Source organism: Sciurus carolinensis, unplaced genomic scaffold (genome assembly GCF_902686445.1).
Source record: "Sciurus carolinensis unplaced genomic scaffold, mSciCar1.2, whole genome shotgun sequence".
NCBI classification, from domain to species: Eukaryota; Metazoa; Chordata; class Mammalia; order Rodentia; family Sciuridae; genus Sciurus; species Sciurus carolinensis.
In genome coordinates this window covers 650,921-664,014 of record NW_025920116.1, presented here as the reverse complement: position 1 = coordinate 664,014, position 13,094 = coordinate 650,921, and the positions used below count along the sequence as shown (strand labels likewise).

At 49.0% G+C, this 13,094-nt stretch overlaps 1 pseudogene; it reads right to left on the bottom strand.

Moving 5' to 3' along the window:
• Positions 1-13,094, bottom strand: part of LOC124973572 (alpha-1,6-mannosylglycoprotein 6-beta-N-acetylglucosaminyltransferase B-like) — a 52,142-nt pseudogene that overhangs the window by 35,800 nt on the left and 3,248 nt on the right.

The following is a 13,094-nucleotide window of genomic DNA, read 5'->3' as shown; positions in this document are numbered from 1 at the left end:
AAAAGTTTTTAAACCATTAAAACAACTGTTTCAAGTTCAAAGGAATTTCTCTTGCTCTAATTTAGGGTCGATCAGCAAATACTACCTTCCATTGCCTCGCTTTCTCCTTTCTGTCTTGGTACCCAGGTCAGGGCCCTCTTCCCCTCCACCCACATCAGTACCAGTCCATCTGCCTCCAGAAAGGATCTTCTGTCAGTCATGGGCATCTGAGCATGAGTCTTATTGTTTTTCTTCTCTCTGAGAAATTGTTTCTGAGGACTGAATGACTTTTCCCTGTTATAGGAAGATAGTGCTCTATAGCAGGTGAGGGGACATAATTTCAAATGAAAGCTCTATATTATGCCCCATGTCAGGCCATGTACATAACACTCCAGTCTACCTAAGGCATGAGGGCATCCTTGCTGCCCTACCTAGTGCTGGTGGGAATCCCTTCCAAGATGACTCCGTATGTTAATGACACATGCCCATGTGCCCACGTGCCCATGTGCCCAGGCACAGGTGTGTTCCAGGCAACTCAGCCAGCCTATCCCCTAACCTCCCAGACCCTTCATTCTGGCACAAATAGTCTCCAAGTGATTCTGTCAAGATTGGTTGTCCATCATTACTGTGGTGGAACTGTTTTCCTCACTTGATGCCATGGGTGTGTGGTCTACCTTGTCATGGAGTCAGGATCCAATTACTTGTAGATTGTGCAGATGGAATTTAGTGTAGGCAAAAAAGCTCATGTTCCCTTTGTAAATGGAAATCCTTTGGGAACAGGAATAATTCACACATATATGCAAGAAATATTTGTTAGTTGCTTTCTCTATGGCCTATAAATTCTCCAAGGAAGTTGTAGATGGCATTCCAGTGGGGGTCCAGTCTACAGTGGCAGTACTGAGTGAGTCATGAGGGTGGGAATGACCAGACCTGAAATCTGTGAATCTGCAAAGTTTTTAAAGTGGTTCTCAGACATTTGAATCTAACTGAAAGGTGACAGGAGTTGGAATCAATGCAACAAACACCTATTCATCCTTTGTTATTTTCTACCTTAGTTCAGGCTTCCTTCTCTAACAAAACTGAAAATGCCTGCCATTGGAAGTGAATATTCACGCTTTCCCCCATCACTGTGCTGATGGTTGACTTTAGAACAGAGAACCAGCACTTAGAACAGAGAACAAGCACATCATGGTATCTCTCTCCAAGACCTTCTCCAATTTTCCCACCTCTCACCCTATTGACATCTCTCATAGACTGAAGGGATCATTTGAATGACATTTTTTGAAACTTTGTCTGAAGTTCAGAAAGAAGAGTCAGCAATTGGGTGGAGACTGAGGGCTAATGAACCTCTTTTGCTATTCAATGCACTCTGCACTACTCACAAGAAAGGAGTTGGCTGTGACAGCAAGCAGTTCTTGGTGTCAAGTTGGGGTTGGGATGGGCAGAATGAATAATAATTTAAACAGCTGAAAGGAGAACAGGCCTGAACACTAAGTCTTTCTTAAATGATGCCAGAACACTCCCTGCCAGAAATTCACGCTAATCTTAGAAGATAATAACTGCTAGAGATTTTCATTCATGCAAAATGAACTTGCAAATGCAGATGTATATTATGTAGAGACTAAAAGGCCAGGAACCAATTTCTAACTCCAACACAAAGCTTTTCCAGGACCATTGGAGCCCTGGGCTCTGGAGAGTTCTGAAGAGTTAGAGGTTAGGTGCTTGAGATGAAGAAAGTCAGGAGTATAGTGGTCAAAAGTCCACTTTGGTGTTTCAAAGGGGTCCTTGACCCCTCGGCACCAGTCCCCACCCCCACCTCTGTACACACCCAAGCTCCTTCTCCTCTCAGACCCATGTTTGCTCAAAAACTGGGACTCAGTGCTAGTGAGAAGGTGCTCAGACTCCTTCAGGTGCAGAGAGAGTGTCCAGTAACAAGGACAGGATGGAGTAATGTCCTCAGGGAAGACATCCCAGAGAAGGGGACAACCAGCAAAGTCGTGAAGTGTCATGGAAAGTAGATGAAAGAACTTGTCAAAATAAAATTCTCAAAATATGTGTGCATTTCAGCATGTGTGTGTAAGTGGCAGACATCATGCTTTATAATGTTTTTCATGAGAGAATCAGTAGGATGAACAAATATCAGTAAACAAGAGAACATGAGGATTGGAATTTTACATAGTGTGTAATACAAAGGCATGTCGGGAAGACAGCTTACTCAGCAGCAGAGCCGGGTGACCTTGCAGGGCAACAGAAACCTAACTCTTCAGGTCCCTTTCTGCCAGCATTTCTCTTTGTCAGAACTGTCAGTTCAGTGTTCACCTTAACAAACAGGGCCTAGTACAAAATACCTGGTCAATAGTAAATAGTAAATCAAAAGCAGTAAAGTCCCCCTAGAACAGTGGTAGGAAACTGTTTCTGTTAAGGCCCACACAGTAAATATTTTAAACTCTGTGGACAGTAAGATGTGTATATTAACTACTCAGTTCAGCCACTGTAGTGCAAACTCAGTCCTAGACAATATTATAATGAGTGGATGTGCTGTTTAAATAAAACTCTATATACAAAATAGGTGGTTGGCTGGATTTGGCCTGCAGGCTCTTGAGTCCTGACCACTGTCCTACCATGGCCATAAGGGGCCCTACAATCATCTTTTTAATTTAGTTCTGAGTTCTGATTTTTTTTCTTAAAAGACTTGAAGCAAAATGAACAGCAAACACAAAGGCATGGACACATGAATTCACACATTGTTTTTGGAAAGTTAAAAGCAAATAAAAATTCTTGGAGTACAAACCAGGATAGATGTGCCACATGGAGAGGGTCAAAACCAGAAAGGTAGGAAGGAAGTCGTCATCTTTTTGTCCGCAGTGGTAAGTGTACCTGAGCAACACACCTGGGCAGGAGAGTGAGCCAGACCCCAGGGAAGATTGAGCCAATCTTTCTAAAGCTTGGTTGTCTTGCATCAAAAACAAGGAGAATAATTGGACTTCTCAGAGGGTGCCGTGACACTCGAGAGGTGACCCATTTCCCAGTACCCAGGAAATGGTGGCCTTCACTCATCTAATTACCCTCCCTGTTTCTTAGCAAAGCTGAAGGGCAGTCCCAGGGCTACTGAACAGGGAAGGAGACCTGCCATGGAGCCCAAGACACTGCAGATGTTCTCCACTTCCAGTCTTGCAATCTTGCAGGAAGGACTTCACAGGAGTCACACACAGTAGCAGGCAAGAGTTTATCTGAACAAAATAGAAAGACAAGTGAGAAGTACAGGTTCTGAGTATCCTGGACCATCTCCAAAGAGAACAGCAAGGCCCTGATAGAACTGGGGGTTTTTACAGGGTTTGAGTTCCTTTGTCCTCATTCTATTCTCTTGTATCCCCTTAAGTGGCTAGTTATCCCTTGGTCTATCCTTTAGTGCATTTCCTACATGAGGGTTGTGATGACCCCATCACAGGGGTGGTTGTGACATAGTTTTAGTGGTAAGGGATAGTGGTGACATGGCCTGGGACCACTAGTTCCTTTGAGATTATTGTTAACTGTGCCTGAGGGAGAGTTGCATGTTTCAGAAGTTTGTCTGCTTGGACAAGATCCACTGTGATTTCAAGTAATGGTTTCCTTAAAGAGTTATCATTACCTATGGGTTAGAGAGTATTGGCCACCCCACCCCCATTTTATGAATGTTTGCCTGTCTGATAAGACTCCTGTGGCCTTAGTTTTGTGACTCGTGGACTTCTAACATGCATATGTCCCTTTCCTGTCCACCTGTTCAGGGCTGCCTCACCAACCTAACAGGGATACAAGTGGCTTCATAGGCCCTTGTTGGAAAAGCAGAGGTCATAGGACCATGTCCTGTTGCTCACTTCCTTCCCATTCAGGGTCCTAGGTCCTTCACACTCTGTCCTCTAACAGCTCAATTCTTTCCTCCGGGTCAGCTGGATTCAGTAGCATGGTTTCCTGGAATTCCCTTTAAGAATCCCCTCCCCCCTACTCTAGTAGCAATTTATAAACACCGAAGATTCTAGGAACAATTACCTTGTCAAAGTTAGCAGCTTTCTGCTAAAAGATCAAACTGTTGGATGGGAAAATGGGAGGAGGGAGGAGGAGAAAATCTACCCCAGGGGGGAGAGAAGCCCTCCCAGGGACCAGCAGGCTGAATTCTGAGGCAGAGGAGAAAACCCTGGCTCCCCCAGGCACACAGGCATCTGCTGGTGACCTTGCACCAGACACTGAACCCTCCTGTGTTCACCTCCACTGCCATAATGTGTTGTTCAGACAAACCTCCTGATCCCTTCTAAGCTAAAACTTACGTGGTTTTTATATCTCTGTGTGCCCTTGGTCTAGGGCTAGAAATAATCTCTCCAGGTACTGCTCAAATTCTGGAACAAACTATTCTCTCTCTCTTTCTCTCTGTGTGGGAAGGGCCTAATTAAAATGAATTCCTACAAAGTGCTCAGAGATCTTTGACTCCAGTGCTTCCTAGAAGCATCTTCTCTGGAGTCCATGTCCCAACCCTCTGCTTTGCCTCTTGGCCTCTGCCTCTCAGCCTGGGAGTGTGGGTTTCCAGGCTTTGCTCTCTGGCCTCCCTTCCACTTGGTTGTTTGTTGACACTTGAGCTCAACTTCCAAGGTTCCCTCTGCACTCCACACCTCCCTGAGCCCTGGCCCAGCACCCTCCTGCTGCCATGGGGCACTGCCATATCACATGCTTGAAGCTGACTCAAGGTCTTCCACATGGACCCCAGTGCTTTCTCTTCTGCCCCCATCCCTGTTGGTCCATTTTCTGTTGCTATAACTGAATACCACAGACCAGGTGATCATAGAAAGAAGAGAGGTTTCTCTAACTCACAGTTCTGGAGTATGGAAGTCTAGGAGCATGCTGATGGCATCTCCTTGGCACCAGTCAGGGGCCTTCCACCATGACAGGAGGGAGTATCATGTGACAGGACAGAGTGAGTATGCTAAGGGGCCTCTCTTCCACCGATACAGCCATCCTCTTGGGCCCCGCCCACAGGTTCCCATCCATCCTAATCACCTCCCGCTAAGCTCCAGATTGGTGAGCATAATCCCCAGAGGTGGGGCTCATAGGCCCTGATCAGAGAAGGAGGGCTCTGACCTCATCAGTGAATTCATCAGTTTGATGGATTAATCCATTGACAATGCATTACTGGGAGGGGGACATAGCTGGAGGAAGTTGTCACTGGAGCATGTCCAGGTCCCTTGCCCCCTGACCCTCTGTCCAGGGACAGCTCCCCTCTGCCATGCTATTCTGCTTTGATGTTCCATCTCACCTCAGCCCCCAGCAACGGCACCTGCTAACCAGGGACTGAAACCTCTGAAACCATGAGCCAAAATAAACTTTTCCTCCTTCAAGGTGCTGATATCAGATGTTTTGGCCACTGAGAGGAAAGCTGACCTAATGGATTCCAAATGCCATTAGCATCCAACTCTGGGGACTAAGCCTCCAACACATGAATTCCAGGGACACACTGACCCCACAGAACCCCTGAGATAGGCAGGACTTCCCAGTGGCTGGCTGGAGCAGCCCACTTCAGTCTGGTCCTGATCAGCTCCAACTGGCCAGCAGCAGCTGGGTCAGCTTTGCCCCAGCTCAGACGGGTGGGAGTCAGTCACAGTTGGAACTGACCAGATTCAAACCTCAAAGCTGCTCCTGCTGGTTCAACTGTGCTGCCTGGAGGAACAAGGTGTGGTCCCCATCACTGCCATTCCCGGGGACCCTGCCAGGTATTTCCCCTGAATAAACATGCCAAGCTAGAGACCAGTGGCCAGCCTGGCCCCCACTGGACAGCCCAGGGTCCCCTTCTCGGCTCCTCGTTTAAACATCCTCCTCTCCAACTTTCATCATTTGCCAGTTAAGTCAACTAATTTTCTACTAAACCCAATTTCACTCAAGGATGAAGAGCCCCATCATTTTTTCTCATGCCATGTACGATTAATGATGCCTGAAATTATGCAGATGAAACTGATGAGCACAGCTGATTCTCTGCACCCAAGGAAGGGAAGACTTCCCTCTCCAGTGCCCCTGTGGATCCTGGCATTGGAACCTCAACTTGGGCAGCAGTGGGTGGATGGAGTCCCTGCTGAGCACCCTCCACCTGCCCACTGGCCAGGCATGTGGGACATCCCTGCAGAGGGCATCTTCCTGCATACCATTCCCTCGCCCCGACACCTTGTAGCAGCAGAGCCAGACGTGGATTCCCTGCTGCGCCCAGACATCACTCCAGTGAGCTGCTTAATTAAAACGCCAAAACAGAAAGAACAGAGAAAGTTGCTCAGCGTCCAGCCTGGGTGCTTAGTCATGGCCAAGACATCTGCAGTGAACATCTGTGAAAACGCGACAACAAATGTACAAGTCATGTCTCTGTTCTGCTGTCTTCCCACATGGGTCATCACCAGCCAAGGGTGATACCTCTGTTGCAGAGGCTGAGACTCAGAACTGGAGGACATTTGCTTCCGCTGATCTATTTCAAGTCAGCCTGTGCTGCTCCTAGACAGCCTGCTCCCAACTTCCTACAGGCCCCGTGGGTGTTCTGTGGTCTCTCTGCCCAGGCGAAATGGTCACCATCTTCTTATGGGATGCATTGCTCCCCCATTCATATTTGAAGTCCTAACCCCTGGTTCTTCAGTGGAACTATTTGGCGATGAATCTCTCTCTCTCTCTCTCTCTACTGGGGATTAAACTCAGGGGCACTCAATCACAGAGCCACCTTCCCAGCTCTATTTTGTATTTTATTTAGAGACAGGGTCTCACTGAGTTGCTTAGTGCCTCACTTTTGCTGAGGTTGGCTTTGAACTCACGGTCCTCCTGCCTTAGCCTCCTGAACCACTGGGACTACAGGTGTGAGTCACCACAGCCAGCTGGAGATGAATCTTTACAAAGTATTCAAACTAAAATCAGGGCCTGAGGGGCCCAATGTCCACCTAACAGGGGAAGTTTGGATACCAACCTGCACACAGGGAGGCCTGGCAGAGATGAGGGCAGAGATCAGCTTGGGACATCAACCAGACAAGGAACACCAAAGCATGCCAGATGACCACCAGGAACCAGGAGAGAGCCAGATGCAGACCCTTCCCTGGAGTCTCAGATGGAGCCCTGCTAGCCTAGACCTCAGGCTTCTGGCCTCCAGAAGGGTGAAAGCATGACCTCCATCACAGTCTCCGCTGCAGCAGTCCTGGGGAGTCACATGCAGGTCGTGCTGGGTTTAGGTCTCCCATACCAGGAGAAGCCCACACTGATTTAGCATCAAGGTGGCCCTGGCAGAGAAGGTGCTGAGGCCTTCACAGCTTAGCCTCTGCCCTGGCCTCACCTCTGCTTCCCTCCCCTCTGTGATGGGCTGACAGATCTGGCTCCATGAGAATGTTATAGGCCAGACTCTAAGGGAAATGACTAAAAAGACTCCATTTTGCTCTGAGACTCCATGTTATTTAGGAAATAAGCTTCTCCCATGGGAACACCCTGCCTCTGTGCCCATCATCAGTTACTTGGTGTGACATGTTTAGTAATATACAATGGCAACTCCTATGTAGTAAAGAATTGCTCTCTTTTGACTCCTTTTGCTCCTAAACAATGTACCATGTAAACAGTGATTGTGTGGATGTTAGTAACCATTCTTTAGTTTGTACCTAGATAAGGGTCATTTTGACCCACTTCCCCCTCTGTCAATGATCTCATGATGTTAATGTGTAATTTCAAATCATAGCAACAGACACTTATGATTGATGTGATTTTTGGTATAAGAACCCCTACAACCCTGTGATCGGGGCTGTTCTCCCAATAGCCATTTTTGTGGGCATTGTGTGAGATAGTCAGCTGGCCAGCTTAATAAAGACTCTCAAATTTGGACTTCTCAGTGGTGATTGGTCTGTTCTTAAGTTGCACCCCATAACACCCTCCAACTATGGGGACATATATCCCTCCTTTAAAAAAGGAAGAAAGCATTGTGTATTCAAGAGAGCATGGCAGGGAGTTCACTCCAGGCCAGCAGGTCGCTCCCAATCCCCTTGGGAAGGACGCACAAGAGACTCCCCCAGTTGGGCCACCTCCAACGGGGCCTCCTTGGCCCACCCTCCTTGCACTTACCTCACTCCCAGCGGCCCACAGCTCCTGCCACCAAGGGCATTCTGGGAGCCTCAGGAGTGCAGAGGATGCATGAGGAATCCTCACTCTGCAAATCTTTTAGGCCTGAGCTGCACCCCAGGCTATAGTCCCACCCTGCAGGCCCTGCACCAGGGACATAAGGACAGTTCCTTTGCACCCATCATGCAGACCAGTTCATATTCCACAGTGTCCCAACCCCACAGCCAGCCAGATGGTGTAAAGGGGAGATTGCCAAGAAAACCCCAGCCTCCGGCTCTTCCACCCTCGACTCTCCGGTGTTCATTGTAATCACCTGGGGGTCATTAACATATCAACCCCCACATCTGCTAAATCAGAGAGGCCAAGAGAGGGGCCCAACATGACTGTGTCCAAGGCCCTCAGGGTGTCCTGCTGCAGCCCAGGCTCAGGGCCCAGTTGATCTTGTAGACCTAACCGGAGAATTCCCCTGGGGAAGGCAGCTCTGTTCTTATTATTAAAAACTTTTCCTTGTGTTTCAATTGCACCTGGTAACAGATTTAGAAAGTATCTTACTAAGGCTATCCGCGGAGGGGGCTGAGCTGTTTGCACCACTCTGCCCTGTCTGAGCAAGATCTCTCATTCACACTTACACCCCACAGGGGACCCAGGCCAGGGCATCCCACAGCTTTGGGTAAGTCAGAGAGGTGACCGCTTCCTGGAGACCCTGCCTCTGGGAGTTTAGATCAGCAGGAGCCTGTCAGGAAGTGAAGGCTTAGGGAAAAGATACCGGTTCTCTGTGGACTGTGGGGGCGGTGTGTGTGCATGTGTGTATGGGGTCGTGCACAAGGTACCACATGCAAGTGTGAGAACATGCATTTGCACATGTGTGCATGTGAGTGTGTGCATGGAGGCTGCCTGAGCATGTTCGTGCATGTGCCCTGTGTGTAGGGACGTGTGTGTGGGTGTGCGTGTGTGCATACATGTTTACACACAGGTGCATCATGAGTTGTGATGGGATAGCAGCAGAGGCATCGTCAAGTCTGGGCATCTTCTCCAGGGTCTCCCAAGTGTAGTCACTGCCTGGGCCCTGGGATGGGCAATAGCAGCCATCCCAGGTTCTAGGGAGCAGCCAGAAGGCTGGCATGCTCTGGGCATGTAAGGATAGGGTGGAGGTTGAGAATGAGAAGTCCCTGCCTCTCAAAGATTCTTGAGCTCTCTGCTTCTCTCCAGCAGGATGATCCCCTGGGTGTTTTGCTGGGCTACCAGGAGCACGATCCTCTCCTCCAGGGAGCAGTAACAAAAGCACACTCTCTGGCCCAGACCCTGCCCAATCAGACAGGAGGATCGGCCGAGGACCTTTGCCAAACACCACTTCCTCTAACCTGCAGCTGGGCTAGGGCAGTGATCCTGATAGATGCTCCCTACCCACCAAGCTATGGCAGAGGCTGGCAAGAGGAACTCCAGACACCCTCAGGACTCCCACTGCATCTTAGGGTCTCTGATGACCCACAAAACTGTGCCTGCTGTTGTGCCTGAGGCAGACTGACCCTGGTTAGCCACAGTCCCAGCTTCCCTGACCCTGGGTCCCTTTTCCTCTGCCTTCTCCTCATCCCCACCCCATCAGACTTCCTGCAGGAAGCCTCCAGGCCAGGAAAAGACTTCCTTATCGTTCTTGGCAAACTTTGGCCACCTGAGCAGCCTCTGCTCCAAGGACAGCATCGGATCACCCTCCAAGCTCTCTGCTTGGAGGGAGTGGGGGTGGGCAGAGCACAGGTGCAGCAGTGGGTGCTGGCGGGAGGCAGGCAGGCACACATCTTCTCTGAAGTGGCCGGCACCACATGAAGAGCAGGACCTGTGGATAAGATGCCACAGTGCAAGAACCCAAGCCCAGACCCAGAAGCTGTCCAGTTTCAGCACTGGCATTCAGGGACAGCTACCCACCTGGCTGCTAGCCTGGGGGCTTGGTGACATTTGGCCAGCAGAAGCAGGAGGGACTATTTCACAGTGGGCACCTCCTCCTCCAGAACCTGCTCCAAGCTGCACCTGCTCCCTGCTGCACTCACTTCCTCGGGGGCCTGCCCCACTCGTACCTCACTGACCCCACCCAGCACCTCACTAATTCATCTTCACTGAGCCTGCCAGAGACAAGTGCATTATTAACTCCAGCGGGTGAATTCCAGGTCTCAGGGATAAAATCCTTCCAACCACTAGTTCATTGAGTGGCCCCCTCAACACACCCCAGACCCAGCCTCTTCTCTGAATTTGGCACTACTGCTCCACAGGACATCCTACCTGGGTTCCTGGTAGGTAAGAACTGCAGAGGCTGAGCTGCTGCCCTAGACTGGAGCTCCTGGGGCCCTAGTGACCTGAGACTGCTGATGGCACTGTCCCCATCCACAGTCTCCTCTATGCCACAGAGCATCAGCACTGTGGACCAGAACTGGGGGCCTTTCAGAAGAAAGTGACATCTAGAAACACATGCCACCAAGATGGAAGGCAGGCTCAGAGAGGAACCTCATTCCTGCTAGAAAATCACCTGAGAATAAGTTAATGGGTTCATAGAGAAAAGTGAATTCACACGCAAAGGACTCTGGGGTCTTCTGGGGCCTTCCTTACTTAGGCCCTGGGGCAAAGCTAGAGATCCCATCAAAAAGCCAAAGAGAAGGAGGAATGGAATCCCACCCAGCACTAAATACCTAGCCATGAAGAGAAAGAGTGATAACTATGTTAAAATTAAGGACTTCTGCTCCTTGGAGGGGAAAAACTATAAGGAAATTACAAAGAATCAAGCAAATTAGATTTTTTAATACACACAACTCACAGGGGATTTATATCTGATATATAAAAACCCTACAACTCATTAAGGAAAAGAACCCAGCTAACAACATGAATGGGCATTTCACCAACAAGAAGCAACAGCAAGGCCAGGACAGGACACTCATGGCTGTCAGGAAATGCAAAGCAAGGCCAGGCAGGACATCGCAATGTATGTACAGCTCACCCAGGAAGTCAGCACCCTAAGTATGGGGGTGTGACCAACAGGTGGGACCATCAGTTGACAAAGTCACAGTGGAAACCAGTTTTGCATATTCTCATAAAGTTGAATTTTCACACACCCTAAACCCCAGAAACTGTGCATCTAAGTCTAGGCCCCAGAGAAACTGAATCAGTAGAACGATGTGTCTCTCAGCTGTATTCAGTTGAAGGATTTGTCCCTGGATGGTTCTGCTAAAACACACTGTGAGGTCAACACCAGCACTCAGGCAGTTGCCAGCCTGGGGATGAGTTCTTCAATTGACCTGAGAAACCCTTACACAGGTACCCCAAGTGACATGGACCTGAGTGTCCACCACAGCACGCACTGTTCAACCAAATTTGTTTTTTTTTTTTAGTTTGGTACTGGGGATTGAGCCCAAAGATGCTCAGCCACCTGAATCTTATCCCAAGACCTTTTTATTTTTTTATTTTTGAGACAGGGCCTCACTAAGTTGCCAAGGTTGGCCTTGAACTGGTAATCTTCCTGCCTCAGCCTCCAGAGTTGCTGGAATTACATGTGTGGACCCCTGTGCCTGGCTCAAACCAATTTTTTATAAAAATTTTTTTAGATGTATATGAACACAATACCTTTATTTTATTTATTTATATTTATGTGGTTCTGAGGATCAAACCCAGTGCCTCACACATGCTAGGCAAGTGCTCTACCAATGAGCCACTGCCCTGGCTCTCAAACCAATTTTTAAACCAAGAATAAAATGTTTGCAGACAGCAAACACTGATAAATAAGGATGGCACGTTCATGCAGTAGAATATTCTACACAGTGGAAATGAGTGGAAGACAGCCATGGGTAGAAGGGACGAGTCTGAAGCCACAATGGAGGAGAGAGGATGTTTCAGAGGCGGGGACAGTGGACACCATGGTCACCATCACCACAAAGCCGAAGACCAGACCCAAACCAGATCACATGTCGTTTACAGACACACACATATGGGAAAAATTTATTTTGAAAAAAAAAAAAAAGCAAAGTATGATCACAAAATTCAGGGCATGGGTTTCCTCTGGGGGAGGCAGAGAAACTCAGCCTCGTGATCCTCTCCACCTCATGGTGGGTGGCAACACCGTGGGATGTCAGTCTGTTCCTGGTATCATCACAGAGTTTCCACATACTTTCATCTGTACCAAATATCACATGATAAATATAAAAGATAAGGGGAGGGAATCATGTGTATTTTTCCACCCCAAAAGTGCAGTGCACCCAATCTCCACCCACCGCCCTTTCTCCCACACTCACAACCCATTTCTCCACCCTCTCCCAAGTACCAGGAGCCTCCACCTCTGACAGATGTCAGGAGTGGAACTCTGGAGAGCCAGCAGAGGAGAAAGAGTGGACATCACCCACCCACCCCAGCATCCTCCAGGTCCTATGGCCCCAGCCTCCACAGTAGGCCCAGAAAGGAATATGGCTGTAGAGTAGAAACCCCCAACGGTGTGCCCAAACCACCATCTTCATGATGTGCCTCAGTCCCTCAAGTCAATTTTTTCTAGGGGGGTACTGGGGATTGAACTCAGGGGTACTTGGCCACTGGACCACATCCCCAACCCTATTTTATTTAGATACAGGGTCTCACTGAGTTGCTTAGTGCCTTGCTTTTGCTGAGGTTGGCTTTGAACTCACGGTCCTCCTGACTCAGCCTTTGGAGCCGCTTGGATTACAGGGTGCACCACTATGCCTGGCCCTCAAGCCAATTTTGTCAGCCCCTAAGTGCAAACTCTGTCCCCCAACACAGGCTCAGAGATGGAGAGCAGGACACCGTTAGAACTGTACTGTACAAACACACTTACTGGGTGCGTCCCAAACGTGATTGAGTGTAAGCATGGAGGGGAAGCAGTAGGGAGCGGGTCAGTGGGGACCTGGGTATGTCAGTACCTGACAGAAAGTCAGGAAGCCTCCCAGCATCCGTGGGCCATGGGACCTGCCATGGAGCAGGGACTTCTGGGATTTCTCCTTCCTCCATTCCCGCCCCATCACAGTGTACTGGCTATCCCCAGC